The sequence below is a fragment of the Ammospiza caudacuta genome, chromosome 36, assembly GCF_027887145.1.
Source record: "Ammospiza caudacuta isolate bAmmCau1 chromosome 36, bAmmCau1.pri, whole genome shotgun sequence".
NCBI lineage: Eukaryota > Metazoa > Chordata > Aves > Passeriformes > Passerellidae > Ammospiza > Ammospiza caudacuta.
The window spans coordinates 39,565-56,058 of NC_080628.1; the positions used below are offsets into that span (position 1 = coordinate 39,565).

The 16,494-nt window shown below is 45.7% G+C and overlaps 2 long non-coding RNA genes across 2 annotated transcripts; both read right to left on the reverse strand.

Annotated features, from left to right (window-relative positions):
• Positions 1-10,016: 10,016 nt before the first annotated feature.
• Positions 10,017-11,672, reverse strand: LOC131570619 (uncharacterized). Its single transcript, XR_009275897.1, has 3 exons — positions 11,479-11,672; positions 10,791-10,854; positions 10,017-10,093 (listed from the first exon to the last, which is right to left on the reverse strand). It is a non-coding gene; the product is annotated as an uncharacterized LOC131570619 (long non-coding RNA).
• A 1,752-nt stretch (positions 11,673-13,424) lies between these two features.
• On the reverse strand, positions 13,425-15,627 carry LOC131570636 (uncharacterized). Its single transcript, XR_009275900.1, has 4 exons — positions 15,477-15,627; positions 15,036-15,066; positions 14,721-14,814; positions 13,425-14,572 (listed from the first exon to the last, which is right to left on the reverse strand). It is a non-coding gene; the product is annotated as an uncharacterized LOC131570636 (long non-coding RNA).
• Between the last annotated feature and the right edge of the window lie 867 nt (positions 15,628-16,494).

Consider the following 16,494-nt stretch of genomic DNA (forward strand, 5'->3'; position numbering starts at 1 on the left):
TAACTGAATGATTAATTCCAAGAACAGCAAAGACGGATGCCTAGGAATCCTACAGTCAGAATCCTCTACCTAACCTCGTAATATTACAAGTCCTAATCCACCATAATGGATCCAGGTGGGGCACAGCTGTCCATACAGCTCAAAACAAGACCTGAAAAGACATCTGACTGGATGCTTCCAAAGAGAGAAGAGAGTCTGATGCCTGTCTGAGCTCGCGAGTCAAAAGCTCTGTGGCCCGGGTGCCAGACCAGGGAATGCAGAGATTACAGACGCTAACAATGATGTCAGGGGTACTGACAGGGCCCTCAAAGGCCTAAGGTAGAAGACAGGAGATACACAAACAACACACAATGCACAACAGACAAGTGACACGATGCACACGGGGACTGCTCTGCCCTGCACACCTCAGCACTGTGATCAAAAGTGAGACATGGCTTTCATGGGGCCTAACAAGCCGTTTAATGAACACCCCCCGCTCCAAACTGGACTCAAAAACCCCTCCCAGGAATTCCCAAACAAGCACCATGCCTCCATCCCCACTGTGGGTCGCAGCCCTCTACTTATCTCTCAGACATCTGGGGATGCTGGTCCCTGTCAGGTGCAAAGAAAGGCCACCTCGTCAGCTGGGAAGGTCCTGCTGGCACCGGGCTGGTGTCTCTCAGACAGCTAGATTAAAGAGAACCAAACATCAGTCCCTGATCTTGGCACCGCATTGGCCAAAACCCCACCGCTCTGCTACTCACCGCGCTCCTAAGAAGGCCCGGCACCTCCTAACCCTGACCCTCTGCCACACGTGGAATGCATCTGCACCTGAAAGAAAGTTAGAACATATGTCAAACACCACCAGGGTTACTCACAAGCTGCAAACACCTTATGTCAATCTAGGAATAGCATCTAGAGCCCAAGTACAGCCAACATTACAAATTCCCCCTCCCTATGGTTCGTCTTATTGCAGCAGGCCATGCGGCAGGGAAGAACAGCTCTGGCACAAATCTGTGCACACACCCGTGACACAGAAAGTGACAAACAGGGGGACATGAAACACGACACATCATGCTTGTGGTGAGGGTCTCGAGGGGAAAAGGCAAAAGGGACCCCAAAGACACACTAGGGAACACAGCACACCGGACAACAGGATACAGACCGGAGCTGTTCTGCACTGCCCGCCTGAAAGCTGCCATCAAAAGTAGAGCCTCTCCCTTTAGCTGTCCTAAAAGGCCTTTGGAGAAGATTGCTTTCCTCTCTGCTCATTTTTGAATCTGTCCCAAAAACTCCCAACCTGCTACTCCACCATCTCCAGGCTGTGGCCCCCGACTTATCTTTTGGATGATCGGTGAGGGGAATCCACGCTGCACCTGAAATGAGTCTGCCTTGGAGGGCTCTGTGATGGCCTGTGAGCCTCTCGGTCAGCTGCAATCAAGAAAACCAAAATCAAAGAGTGAGTCCAGAGTTATGTGGGCCAAATCCCTGCAAGTCAGCTACTTGCCCTCTCCTGAGTGTGCCTGGCTCCTTCAGGCTCCAGCTTCATCCTGATTCCAAGGCTGTGGCCTTTATTAGCAGTGGCACCTGGGTTACAGAAAGACAAAGTTAAGTGGCTCTGAGTGCAGTGGATCACCTTGTATGCTGTAAGCCATGGGAATGCCTCTGCTAGGCTTCTGAGACACCTTGGGAGGGGCTCTCAAATAAATAAAGACCCTTTCTCACCCTGCTGCCTGCAAACCCCCTCTCAAGAACTCCTAACTGGATGCCTGCTCACCCTCCCTCTCCCAGTAACCATCCTCAACTCACCTGAAGCCTCAATCTCAAACATCATCCTTGACACTGGGCAGATCCCTCTTGTGACACGATGAATCTGCTGCGAAATTGTTGTGCTTGAGAGCTGAGCAATAACAACCAATTCTCTCCACTGCTCACGTTGACTGCTGGCATCCAGATTTACTTCCTAAAAGAAAGACAAAGAACAGCAGTGTAACAGAGTCAGTTGAGAGGTGTAACAGAGTCTGCTGCAGAGGCAAATGGGGCCTCACCTACTCAGGAGAATCCCCACACCTGGCATGGGGCCCTCTGGCACACATTTAATCCATCTGAACCTGAAAAAAAAGTTAGGACAAGAGTCACACTGTGGCAGGATAACTGATGAGCTCCAGATATGATGTGCCCATCTACAAATCCCATCTAGAGTCCAACTACACCCCACATTACAAACTCCAAGTCCCTGGGACTTCTCCTATCGCACCAGGCTGTGCAGCAGGGCAGAGCAGCTCCGGCACAAATGTGTGCTGAGAGCCATGACACAGGATAGGACAGACAACGGGGACACAACAGGAACAGAAATCTCTTGGCAAGGAAAACGGCTGCAAGGACTGAGAGAATGCAAAAGGAGATGAGTGAGCTGAGACCGATGGTGAGCTGATGAGGCTCAGAGAACCCTGGAGGAAGAAGATGATTACTGAATGATTTATTCCAAGAACAGCAAAGACTGATGCCTAGGAATCCTACAGTCAAAATCCTCTACCTAACCTCGTAATATTACAAGTCCTAATCCACCATAATGGATCCAGGTGGGGCACAGCTGTCCATACAGCTCAGAACAAGACCTGAAAAGACGTCTGACTGGATGCTTCCAAAGAGAGAAGAGAGTCTGATGCTTGTCTGAGCTCCCTAGTCAAAAGTTCTGTGGCCTGGGCGCCAGGCCAAGGAGTGCAGAGATCACAGAGGCTAACAATGATGCCAGGGTTTCTCACAGGCCCCCCTAAGTGAAAGATATGGCATACGCAAACAACACATAATGCACAATAGACAAGTGACACGAGACACACCGGGACTGCTCTGCCCTGCTGCACACCTCAGCACTGCAATCAAAAGTGAGACTTGGCTTTTATGGGGCCTAAGGGGCCACTTCATGAACACACCACACCCCCCCCTCCAAAATTGGACTCAAAACCCCCTCCCAGGAATTCCCAAACCAGCACCCTGCTTTCATCCCCTCTGTGGGTCACAGCCCTCTACTTATCTCTCAGACATCTGGGGATGCTGGTCCCTGTCAGGTGCAAAGAAAGGCCACCTCGTCAGCTGGGAAGGTCCTGCTGGCACCAGGCTGGTGTCTCTCAGACAGCTGTATTAAAGAGAACCAAACATCAGTCCCTGATCTTGGCACCGCATCGGCCAAAACCCCACCACTCAGCTACTCACCGCACTCCTAAGAAGGCCCGACACCTCCTAACTCTGACCCCCTGCCACACATGGAATGCGTCTGCACCTGAAAGAAAGTTACAACATATGCCAAACACCACCAGGATAACTCACAAGCTGCAAACACCTTATGTCAATCTAGGAATAGCATCTAGAGCCCAAGTACAGCCAGCATTACAAATTCCAACGCCCCACGGTTTCTCCTACTGCAGCAGGCCATGCGGCAGGGCAGAACAGCTCCGGCACAAATGTGTACACACACCCGTGACACAGAACGTGGCAAACAGGGGGGACATGAAACACGACACATCATGCTTGTGGTGAGGGTCTCGAGGGGAGAAGGCAAAAGGGACCCCAAAGACACACTAGGGAACACAGAACACTGGACAACACAACACAGACCGGAGCTGTTCTGCACTGCCCGCCTGAAAGCTGCCATCAAAAGGAGAGCCTCTCCCTTTAGCTGTCCTAAGAGGCCCTTGGAGAAGATTGCTTTTCCGGCTGCCAATTTTCAAATCTGCCCCAAGAACTCCCAACCCACTATTCTCTCATCTCCAGGCCAAGGCCCTCGACTTATCTTTTGGATGATCGGTGATGGGAATCCACGTTGCACCTGAAATGAGTCTGCCTCGGAGGGCCTCGTGATGGCCTGTGAGCCTCTCGGTGAGCTACAATAAAGAAAACCAAAACCAAAGTATGAGTCCAGAGTTATGTGGGCCAAATCCCACCAAGGCAGCTACTTGCCCTCTCCTGAGTGTGCCTGGCTCCTTCAGGCTCCAGCTTCATCATGATTCCAAGGCCTTCATTAGGAGTGGCACCTGGGTTAGAGAAAGGCAAAGTTAAATGGCATTCCCCTGAGTGCAGTGGATGACCTTGTGTGCTGTAAGACATGGGAATGCCTCTGCTAGGCTTCTGAGAAGCGTTGTGTGGGGGAGGCCTCAAATAAACAAATAAAGACCCTTTCTCACCCTGCTGCCTGCAAACTCCCTCCCAAGAACTCCTAACTGCTCACCCTCCCTCTCCCAATCACAATCCTCAACTCACCTGAAGCCTCAATCTCAAACATCATCTTGGACCTTGGGCAGATCCCTCTTGTGACATGATCAATCTGCTGAATAAAATGTTGTGCTTGACACAGCTTGGAATTTCAGGGAGTTGCACTCCTCAATTAAAAAAAAAACAAAACAAAAAAAACCCAACAAAACCAATCCCAAAAACAAACAAAGAAAAAAAACCAAACAAACAAAACCCACACAAACAATAAATCCCAAAACACCTAACTCCCCACAGAAACAAAAAAAACACAGAAAACATCAAAAAATCCAAAACCCCCACAAAAACCAACTAAAAACCCCAAAATGAAAACCAAAAAAAACCAAGAATTCCACCAAAAGAAATCCAACCAAAAAAACAACCAGAGCAAAACTAAAAATTACAAAAGCACCTTACCACTCCTAAACACAAAACCCAAAATCACAAACCTAAATACTCCCTGTATTCCATGCTGTTTTCTTCACAGAATCTTCCAAGCCTCTGTGCTTTAGATGCCCAGAAACACCTGCTGAAAAGATGCTGAGACCGGCTGAAAAAGCCTCTTCACTGAAATGAGGAGAGCTCTTAACCCAGCACATCCCAGAGAGGGAATGAAGCCCCTCAGCCACGGCTGGGGTTAATATACCCCTGATTGTGCCCGCCTCTCGTTCCCATGGCACCCAGGAAAAGGGAGGGGGCGAATCCCACCAAGCCCTCAGAACAGCTGCAGCTGTTTGGCTCCTCTGACTCACATTCAAGGGCTGTAAAGGGCTTGTTATAGAAGAAAACTTTTCAGAAAAGTAACAGTGCTTTCTTTTTTTGCAACAACTACTTGGAGCAGAAGAACAGAAAACTGGCAAGATATAAAACTTTGTGGTAAGGTTACATAGCTAGATCAATTGGGTAATTGGGTAATTTGCTGTTACCTTACATAATTATTCTGTGTTTACCAAAAGCCATCTAATAAATTCACACCCAAAACTCCAGCAGCCCAGCTGGCCCTACCAAATCTCTATGTTTATGCATACAGTAAACAAAACCAAAATCCCAGTAATACCTATCAGAAGTCTGTGAAAGAAACCTCTTGAAATTGATCCTACCTCAAATACAAAACAACCCATGCAAAGTTAGCTTGACTCAATAAACAATTTACACAGAGCTAATAACACCAAGAAATAAAACAGCACACCATATACCACCAAAGAATATAATAGTGAAGAAAAAAGAAACCACTTTTTTTTTTTTTTAAAGCTTTTGCCAGGACTCCAACAACAACTTCTTCTCCTTCTGAAATGTCCCTTCTCCTTCCCAAATTCCTTACAACTTCTGAGTTTACATCCAAGCAAAAAGCAAAATTCGTGCACTTGTGCGTTCGATGCTCCTGCCAGATTCTCTGTTTCCCTCCACATCTTCTTACACTTTCAGTCTTCACTCTGTCCTGCCGTGATGAGTTTGACGGACGAATTGGTAAACGTTAAGAGAGGATTTCCCTGCCTCCCTCCCCAGAGCTGGTTTCCTTAGTGCATTTCACTCAATCCCAGGCCGGCAACGATGCACGCTCACCTCAAGCGTGCAAGGCTCACAGCTGCTCGGCTAAACTCGGCTCTAATCGGCTAAACTCGGCCATTGTCATCTGCATTCGGCTGGACTCGACCCTTCGGCACGGATCGCCTCGCTTCGGCCGAACTCGGAGCCGCTCTCTGCGCCCGGCTCGCCTCGGCTCGCTTCGGCCGAACTCGGAGCCGCTCTCTGCGCTCGGCGCGGCTCGGCTCGCTTCGGTCGAACTCGGAGCCTCTCTGTGCGCCCGGCGCGGCTCGGCTCGCTTCGGTCGAACTCGGAGCCGCTCTCTGCGCCCGGCGCGGCTCGGCTCGCTTCGGCCGAACTCGGAGCCGCTCTCTGCGCTCGGCGCGCCTCGGCTCGCTTCGGCCGAACTCGGAGCCTCTCTGTGCGCCCGGCGCGGCTCGGCTCGCTTCGGCCGAACTCGGAGCCGCTCTCTGCGCCCGGCGCGGCTCGGCTCGCTTCGGCCGAACTCGGAGCCGCTCTCTGCGCTCGGCGCGCCTCGGCTCGCTTCGGCCGAACTCGGAGCCTCTCTGTGCGCCCGGCGCGGCTCGGCTCGCTTCGGCCGAACTCGGAGCCGCTCTCTGCGCCCGGCGCGGCTCGGCTCGCTTCGGCCGAACTCGGAGCCGATCAGTGCGCCCGGCGCGGCTCGGCTCGCCTCGGCCGAACTCGGAGCCGATCAGTGCGCTCGGCGCGCCTCGGCTCTCTTCGGCCGAACTCGGAGCCGCTCTCTGCCCTCGGCGCGGCTCGGCTCGCTTCGGCCCAACTCGGAGCCGCTCTCTCCGCGTTCGGCTGAGCTCGCCTCGGCTCGGCTCCCTGACGGCGGGCAAGCGGCGCCGCCTCACGTTAAACTCGCCCGGCTCGGGGCTCTCCTGCTGCCGCGTCCCGCGGGCGGCCCGGCCATCGCACGGACACGATCGGGAGCGCGGCGTGGCACAGGAGCTCATTGGGCAGTGACCGCACTCGCGCTAATTAGCGCGCACGAGAGCAGCGGGCTCGGTTCGGCTGAGCTCGGCTCCGTTCAGGCAGCCTCGCAAGCCTGGCCTCGGTTCGCTCGAGGCCGTCAGGTTCCGCCGGTCTCGCCTTGGTTCGGCCGAAGGAGGCGTCGTTCGCTCGTGTTTTTACAAATATCTTTCTATATTGACTGTATATTTCTATATTTAATTTTATACTTCTATAATACTTCCATTATTCCAAATAAAAACCCCGTCTCTAACCAAATAAATAAAAAAACCCTTCTTTTAAAGGATACTGAAATATTTTTTATTTATACTTTGTATAATTATACATTCATATTTTAATTTATCGTTTCTTTGGATGTATTACATTAATAATGATATATTATATATATAAAATTTTAAAATAGATTTAAATTATTATTTAAATTATGTATAATATCTACTGCTACAACTAATTTTTTCTGATATTTTAAATTTTTATATTTATCTGTATGTATTTATTATATATTTCTAAACTTAGATTTCTACCTTTATATTATTTGCATTTATAATTTTTACAATCAAAACACTGCCTATTGACCAATAAAGAAAACCCGCTTTATTTAAGTATTTTAAAAATATTTTCATGTTTATAATTTTCATATTTATATTTATAATTTGTTCAATATTACATGAGAACACACCTGCTCCTGCACCGCAGTGGGGCCCCCTCTCCTGGGGACCTTGGGGTGCCCCAACGGCATCAGAGCCCCGAGTCTTCACCCCCTTCTCCTCTATTTAGAAACTACACTGGAACTTTTTTCTGGAAATAGAGACATTACCTAAATCCTCTCCCCGTGTCCTAGACAGATGGATATTCAGTTATTAGTTGGCTGGGCAGCAGTTTCTTAAATAGAATGATAAACAAGATGTGAACATTTCAGCTACAAGCAAATAGGCAAATCTGAACAAGGTACTGGTGGGCGACCACTGAAGTTATTTTGAAGGAATTTTTTAAACAATAAAATATTGATACCACAAAAATAAAGCAAAAAGCTAACTACTGGCTAAGAAAAAATTAACTTTTGACAGCAACAACATTCCAACCACACAGGCTTTTTCCCGATGTCATACCTTATAACTACCTCTCTTGGGAATTCTCATCATGTATCCCAAAAGGAATAAATACCTCAGAGCGTCCTAAAGCAAAAAGTAGCACACATGAGCTCCTCACACTCCCGGGAGGCCAGCACAGCGTGCACTGAGTCTGCAACAAATTCTGCTCAGTGAGAGTCTGCAAACAAAGGTTCAATTGATGAATTGAACTGATTGTAAAGGGAGGTTTTCTAAGCACAGAAGCACAACAAACAACAAGCAAAAACAATTCTTAAAAAAAACCTGCAAGTTTTATTTAGCATATATGCGACTGATTTCCACCCTGTGGCTTCTCACTTTGATTCGCGTCTGTAGGTTCAGGAAGATGACAATGCACACTCTGCCTTCCCTGAGCCCCCCACAGCAGCTGAGCGCTGCTCCGTGCGCTCAGATCGTCAGGAACTGGATTGCCCGCATGGACTGGAACTGCTCTGCTGCAGATTCAGGAGAGAGAGGCTGGCTGAGGCGTCGTCCCAATTCCATTTCTGTGTGACGAGAAGCGGTTTGTTCCCAACGGGTGCAACAATCCCCAGCTCGCTTCCACGGTGAGTACCGATGGCACACAAATGGCAGCCTGAGGAAATCGTGTTCTGGGCTCTAAGTGGTCGGGACAGGGTCTGATTTTTTGTTTTGCATCTGTATGATGATTAGTACGACAGGGCCCTGATCGATGACATGGCAGCACAGAATTAAAAACTCCTCAATAGGATTACATCGACTTCTAGGAAAAGACAAAAGCCTAGGACCCTTCTGAAATCTATTTTTAATGCGAAGCACACGGATTGTCACTATGCTGTGCCTTCCAGCTTTTCAAAGCAGCTTACCTCTGAAGACCAGAAAACATTTATTTCTACAGAAACAATGGGCAACCCCCAGGCTAATCTCAGCACTACTGTTTAATAGGGGATCTGCCAGCGTGCCAGTCCAGCTTCAAGTGTGCTTTATTTCAGTCTAACATCCCCTCAAAATTCTTCTCACATCTCCCAACCCTGACATCTTATTTTTCCCTAAAGCTTCTCATCATTAGCAATTTCCAAGTAACATGGTATTTTTACAACATTCAAAAATGTCATGCTGGACTGTGCTAGAGAGTAATTTGCAAATATAAGCTTAGCAAAGTTTGAATTGACTTGTCCAGAGAAAAAACCTACAAGTGAACACCTACACCTGCCTACAAAGAGCTAACAAGCCCCTGGCAGCTGCCAGCATCAAAGCACAGCGGATGTTTCTAATACAGGGTAAGGATAACAATATCACCTTTTGTTCTCTCCAGCTTGTTTTCCCTGCAGTCATATTTTGCTTCTTATGATTTTTTTAGTCTCTGCATCTTCTTGGACAGCACCGAGCCCGACGACAAGGATACGAGAGTCTTTCCCTGCCGTAGGGAGAGAACCAGGAAAACAGTTAAAATAAGAACAGGGTAGTTTGAAATTCATACTTCCAATGAGAAGCAGCGCCTTACAAACAGAACAAAAGTAAACAAAGCATGGTACCTCCCTGGGGACAGAAGACTTACAAACTCTCCAGGATTTACAATTCTAGCGACCAACCCCTTCAGGACGGCAGCCAAGTGTCCCATGAGGTGGTGCTGCACCAAAGAACGATCTGAGAGGTTCCAAAGAGTGAAATGCACAATATTTTGCAAAGCCGTAAAATCTTGCAAAATAACAAAAATACAATAGATGTAAACTACAGGGTAAGAGTACAAGTGTTCACTTTAAGAGCTGGAACCATCCAGGTGAGCACCTGATAACTGGATCCTCACCAGAGTTTGAACCCTTCAGGACACAGAAGGGTTTTCCCCAGAAATTTCACAGACTGAGTTTTGATACAAGTATACTTGCCAGACCCTCAGAAACATCACCCATTCTCCAGGTGTCTGGAGAGAACTGCAAATGGCTCTCACGCAGTTTGAGCTAGTTCTGTAAGGGTCTCAGGGTGAATTTCACCAGATGCAACCAAACTGGGCAACTCCCAGTGGGACAGAAGGAACCCAAAGCTTGGGTTCGCAGAGCTGCAGCAAATACTGAGGAAACAAACATAACAGCGTAAAAAATAATAAACCATCCTTTTTTTTTCTCTTGCTTTTGTTTTTTTCTTATTCAGATCAGCATAGCAATTAAAGAGAAGGTGAAAAACTCACCATTACTGAACATTTCATCATCTGTAGGCTGAGCATCCTTAGCACAGAGGACTCCAAAGTTAAAATTCACCGATCCCTGGGAAATAAAACCAAATATTGTATGATAAACAATCAAACAGCAGACGTAAAAATTTGTTTCCTCTAAGGACTTTCGGGTACGTATGTACCTTTGCATACATCCAACACATTGGAACATACACTTTATACCATCTCCTAATAAGTAAAAATTTACCTTTAAACTTTGATAGTACAGCATAAAATTATGAACTTAAATTGGTGATCTGTTATTATTAAGTTGGTGCCTAAAGTTATTTCTGCTGTCAGGTTCAAAAAAACATTAATTTTTTTTACTGGAATGAGCAATTGATTTCAAAGTCATCACAAGCCCACCAAAACACAAAGCAGTATTCACTGGATGGGTCTGTGAGCTAGAAGTAGTTAGGCTTGTACTTCCCTCTTGCTATTCCAGAACCAATAAATCCTGTCAACAAAACCAGGATCTATAGCCCACTGCTGTGAAAGATTCTACGAGGATGATGGTTTGATTTGTGTTTAGAAGTTTTGATTTGAAATGGCCAGTTCAATGGATAAAGACAGTTTAGGTAGTATTACATTGCTATTATTATTATTTCTATTATTATTTTTACTATTACTACTGCTATTGTTATCATCTGCTACTGGAAGAAACAAACCAGTAGTACCTATACTTAATTACTTTTATTTCCAGGAAATAATAAAGAAAAAGAACCAAACCAAAAAAAGTCACTTCCTACCTTTTATATCAAGGGATGAAAAATTTCTCTTGGGCTCTTCTCCAATTTATCAAGACTCATAGCACTGAAAGGCAAACAAAACAGTGCTTTATAGAAGGGCAAGTGCACATTTCAAGGCTGAACCACCAACTGATTGCAGTGACAGCAGTTACAACATGAATCGTTCCCAGAGCCTCTGTTAAATGGAATGTTCTGTGGAACTGCCGTTTCTTTCCCAAAACACTAACTTCCAACACTTCCTAATAATATTTTGTATTTTAAAACAAAAGAAGTTAGTGAGACTCTGTGCGGAGGTCAGGTTTAAATTTATTTCCTTCTAAAGCACAGAGCTCTGTTCCATCACCCTTCACTTCGGCTCTACACTGAATCGTGGTGAGCATTTGAGGAGTGCTCAATAATCAATTCTATTTCTCTCTTTTTCTAGCTCTCTCTATTCCTAAATCATTCCAGACAAGTCAAATGAAAAATGAAAAAAACAAGTTCAGCATCAAAGTCACACTTTTTCCCGTTGTCTGGTCAAGAACAGGCTCTAAATCCACTTACTGCTGCCTTCAACGATTCAGACTTGCAAAAGCATTCTTACATATTTTACAGGTTTATCATAAAACCCACAGAACGCAAGCTCTGAATTACAGGAAAAGGTACACAGGCAAATATCTAAAGGGATCACTTATTAGTAAATACATACCTTGGTAGAGATCGCACTGAGAACCTTTCTGAGGGACTCTAAGGGACGCATGTTTTCTGAGCACCCTATAAACAAGAAAAGCTAGGATATATTACAGGACATCCCCACTTTTTCTACATATTCAAATAGTATTTTTAATAAAAACAATTCAGTTAAAAAAGAAGGAAGAAAACCAAGCTAATTTTACTCAGCTGTATTTACTGCCGATTTAGAGAAAAATGCCGGGCAGCGTCGGCCGTTGCGGCACACGTCGCGCCGGCAGCAGGGCCTGCCGGGAGTTGGAGTCTCGGGCTGGTAGCCACTCATGTGCCGCGATAGCCGTTGCGTCACACGCCGCGCCGGCAGCAGGGCCTGCCGGGAGTTGGAGTCTCGGGCTGACAGCCACGGCTCCGTCCCCCGCCACCGGGAGCTGCAGTCCCTCCCGGGCATCAAACGGGTCCTTCGCCCCAGGGCGGGGAAGGACCTGAGGCAGGACCGCTCCTCCCGAATGCCCTCTCTTTTCCCCTCCAACTCTTTTTCTTTTTTTAACGCTGTTTTTCACCCCTTTCCCTTCCCTTCCCTTCTGCTCTCCTGCTTTCTTTCCTTTCCTTTCCTTTTTTTCCCCTTCCCTTTCCCTTTCTTTTTCTTGTATTTGTAATCTTGGTTTTCCTTCCTAGCTTTAGAATCAAAAAGCAGCAGTAGTAACTTTCAGGCTACCTGGGAGTAAAAAAAACCCCAAAACTATAATGATTGAAAGAAAACTATTTATTCCCTGGGAGCCTGAAATTTTCTACTGCTGCACATGACACAGAGCTTTTTATTCCTTCTTATATACAGTTGATATTTTATACTCGCTTTATACACCGCCCCCTGCCGTCTGCACCGGCGCTCTGCAGGCAGAGTGCTGCGGCGTCGTTCGGTTCTGTTTAAATAAACTCGGCTAAATTAGGCTTGGTTCGGCTTAGGTCTAAAATCGTTTCGGTTCGGCTTTTCGTCTAAATTCGGCTTTTCCGGCTCTTCGGCTGAACTCGGCCCGGTTGGGCTAAAGTCGGTCATATTCGGCTCTTTGTCTAAATGCGGCCAATGTCGGCTACAGTCGGCTATCGGTTACACTCGGCTATCATCGGCTCTTCGTCTCAAGTCGGCTGTGTTCGGCTACACTCGGCTCTTCGTCTCAAGTCGGCTGTGTTCGGCCACACTCGGCTCTTCGGTGAAACTCGGCTATTTTCGGTCACACTCGGCTCTTCGGGGAAACTCGGCTGTTTTCGCCCACACTCGGCTCTTCGGAACTATTCGGCCCGGCTCGGCTCCCTCAGGGCGGGAAAGCGGCTGTCAGAGGACCCCGGCACAGCGAGGCGTTTCCCCACATGCCTGTCACAAACCCGCCGAAATACGCCCGCCCGCGGCGCCGCTGAGACCACAGCATGTGTCGGGTACACTTGAAACGTCACAGAAAATACCACCGGGGCCGCGCCGGGGTCGGTATTCCATGCAGGCAGTCCACTGACACCCACCCCGGTCCTCCACTTCCCCGCCCTTTTCGCCGCCCTGTTGAGAAGGTCAACCAAAAGTCCGCGACATCCGCGACGCGCCACTCCCAAGGTGGCGGCCTCTCGGCGCAGGGCTGCAGTACCGCGCTCTGCCCACAAGGCGGCAGCACTGCCGCCCGCCCCAGCCGGGGGCGCAGCGCGCCTCGGGGCTGCGGGCAGGCAAGGTGGCAAAAAAGAACAGGGGCGACCCCCGCCAAAAACTGCTCTGAAATAAATGCCAAAAACCTGCCTCTTACCCCACCAGAATCAAACAAGGCCCCTTGCTTTAAAGCCATGTTTAAATAAATTTTTTATTTCCATTTTTCGTATTTATATTCACATGCATAGCTATAGTGGACATTGATGTAGCATGTAATTTATATAACATTATTCTATTTCTATTATTTATATTTACTTATATTTTGTGCTTTTATAAATATCTTTCCACATTGATTGCATATTTCTATGTCTAAAATTACATTTCTATCATGCTTTCACTATTTAAAATACAAATCCCATCCTAACTAAATAAATACAAAAAAGCTCTATTCTTTTAAACTACATTGAAATATTTTTATATTTATAGCGCTCATGACTATATTCACATTTATATTTGCAGTTTATACTTAAGTATTATATTAATCATTATGTATAACATGTATCCTATTCAAATAAGAGATAAATTATTTTCCTAATTATGTACCATATCTACTGCTACAACTTATTTTTCCTTACATTTTTAATTTTTATATTAACCTTCAGCTATTTATGATCTATTTCTATTCTTAGATTTCTACCTTTATATTATTTGTATTTATAATGTTTATACTAAAACACCTGCTTTTGCCAAATAAAAAAAAAAAATCCCCTTTATTTTAAACTACTTAAAAAAACCTAGAGTATATCAATCTGGTATAACATATAACAAATGATAGATATGATAGATGTAAAATTGATATAAATATTGTAGTGTATTATAGGAAATAAATAAAAATCAATATGATCCATAACACAAGTAATACTGTATAAATGTTATATTTATGTTATTTTATATTTCAAATAATTTAACATTTCTTTATATATTTGCATATACTTGACAAACATTTCTATATTTATACTTGGGTTGCGATTTTTTTCTGGGTGTTTTCTGGGTCTTTTCTTGCCCTTCTTCGAATTTTTTTCTGGGTTATTTCTTGTCCATCTTGGGGGTTTTTTCTGGGTTTTTTCTTGCCCATCTTCAGACTTTTTTCTGGTTTTTTTCTTGCCCATCTCAGAGTTTTTTTTTGGGGGGTTTTTCTGGGTTTTTTCCTTGCCCATCTTGGGTGATTTTCTGGGGTTTTTCTACGTTTTTTTCTTGTCCATCTGGGATTATTTTCTGGGGTTTTTTTCTCGTTGCTTTCTTGCCCATCCTGGGCTTTTTCTGGGTTTTTTTCTTGTCCATCATGTGGTTTTTTTCTGGTTTTTTCCTGCTCATCTTCGTCTGGTTTTCTGGGTTTTAAGCCAAAATCGGTACATATCATGTCAGTTCATGCAATACAACCCGGCTGGGGATTTTTTATTCTAAATTTAACAAGGAGTCGCAAAACCTGGAAAGCAAAAGTCACACACACAAGGTTAAATCCAGTCAGCATGCACTCACACACGCAGAGACGAGCAGACACAGACAGACACAGCCACGTGCTCTCACACACGCTCACACAATCTTTCCACTTAAATGCTCACTGCGGCCCTTACTCGAGATGCTGAAGAACGTGCTGTGACACATCTTCTGGCTGCCGCTCCTTGAGGTAAAATGGCAGATCCTGGGGAAATCAGCAGCCTCGGGGACCTGTGAGACGACAGGAAGGGTCAACGAGTGGCTATCCGACAGCTAGGACTTGTCTCCTCTCTGGACTGATAAATTATCTACCCAAAATCCAATAGAAGACAGATGTATAGGTACATAGAACATAAGCCACCATAGGCAGATACAATACAAGCCAGGACTTGCAAAAATTCTCTGGAAGATGAATTCTTGCACCCTATTCCCTTTCAGAAGAAGGAACCTACACAACTACTGCAGTCATCTGAGGAGGTGCATCTGAAAAAAAAGTTAGGACAACAGTCAGACGGTTCAATGATAACTGAAGAGCTCCAGATATCCTGTGTCCATCTACAAATCCCATCTAGAGTCCAACTACACCCCACACTGCACATTACAAATCCCTGGGCCCTCTCCTATTGCACCAGGCTATGCGGCACGGCAGAGCAGCTCGGGCACAAATGTGTGCTGACAGCCGTGACACAGGACTCCCCACAGAAACAAAAAAAACACAGAAAACATCAAAAAATCCAAAACCCCCACAAAAACCAACTAAAAACCCCAAAATGAAAACCAAAAAAAACCAAGAATTCCACCAAAAGAAATCCAACCAAAAAAACAACCAGAGCAAAACTAAAAATTACAAAAGCACCTTACCACTCCTAAACACAAAACCCAAAATCACAAACCTAAATACTCCCTGTATTCCATGCTGTTTTCTTCACAGAATCTTCCAAGCCTCTGTGCTTTAGATGCCCAGAAACACCTGCTGAAAAGATGCTGAGACCGGCTGAAAAAGCCTCTTCACTGAAATGAGGAGAGCTCTTAACCCAGCACATCCCAGAGAGGGAATGAAGCCCCTCAGCCACGGCTGGGGTTAATATACCCCTGATTGTGCCCGCCTCTCGTTCCCATGGCACCCAGGAAAAGGGAGGGGGCGAATCCCACCAAGCCCTCAGAACAGCTGCAGCTGTTTGGCTCCTCTGACTCACATTCAAGGGCTGTAAAGGGCTTGTTATAGAAGAAAACTTTTCAGAAAAGTAACAGTGCTTTCTTTTTTTGCAACAACTACTTGGAGCAGAAGAACAGAAAACTGGCAAGATATAAAACTTTGTGGTAAGGTTACATAGCTAGATCAATTGGGTAATTGGGTAATTTGCTGTTACCTTACATAATTATTCTGTGTTTACCAAAAGCCATCTAATAAATTCACACCCAAAACTCCAGCAGCCCAGCTGGCCCTACCAAATCTCTATGTTTATGCATACAGTAAACAAAACCAAAATCCCAGTAATACCTATCAGAAGTCTGTGAAAGAAACCTCTTGAAATTGATCCTACCTCAAATACAAAACAACCCATGCAAAGTTAGCTTGACTCAATAAACAATTTACACAGAGCTAATAACACCAAGAAATAAAACAGCACACCATATACCACCAAAGAATATAATAGTGAAGAAAAAAGAAACCACTTTTTTTTTTTTTTTAAAGCTTTTGCCAGGACTCCAACAACAACTTCTTCTCCTTCTGAAATGTCCCTTCTCCTTCCCAAATTCCTTACAACTTCTGAGTTTACATCCAAGCAAAAAGCAAAATTCGTGCACTTGTGCGTTCGATGCTCCTGCCAGATTCTCTGTTTCCCTCCACATCTTCTTACACTTTCAGTCTTCACTCTGTCCTGCCGTGATGAGTTTGACGGACGAATT